General features: G+C 73.9%; 1 protein-coding gene across 1 annotated transcript in view; it reads left to right on the top strand.

Moving 5' to 3' along the window:
* Positions 1-425, top strand: part of CUNH8orf58 (chromosome unknown C8orf58 homolog) — an 11368-nt gene that overhangs the window by 3102 nt on the left and 7841 nt on the right. The window lies entirely within an intron of this gene.

A 425-nucleotide genomic window follows, 5' to 3' on the forward strand; every position in this document is an offset into this window, starting at 1 on the left:
GGGGGGGGGGGGTCCCCATCTGCACGCCTCCTACCAGCCCCATCTCCCATCCTTCCCACCAGAGGAACCGGCAACAGTGGCCCCCTTGCTGCAGAGGCACTGGGGGGCCGGGTGCGATGTGAGACTTGTCTTCTGCTTGGCACTGCCCTGGCTGCGTGCACGCTTGGCACGAGCCAGAAGGCGGATGGATGGATGGATGCAGCTGGGACCCTCCCTCCCCGGCCCGCGTGCCCGGCCGCACGTGCGGGATGGGGGCTGCGCCCCGCCCCGCCCCGCCCCGCCGCCAGGCAGGGCTTAGTGCCTCAGTTTCTCCCCGGAGGGGCAGGGGCGGCTGCGCTGGGAGGAGCGCCCGGGCAGACGGACAGACAGACCGACCCCTCCCGCACGCAGTGGGGCCGGGACGATGCGGCGGCGCCGGCGGGGCG

Source organism: Alligator sinensis, unplaced genomic scaffold (genome assembly GCF_000455745.1).
Source record: "Alligator sinensis unplaced genomic scaffold, ASM45574v1 scaffold722_1, whole genome shotgun sequence".
NCBI lineage: Eukaryota > Metazoa > Chordata > Crocodylia > Alligatoridae > Alligator > Alligator sinensis.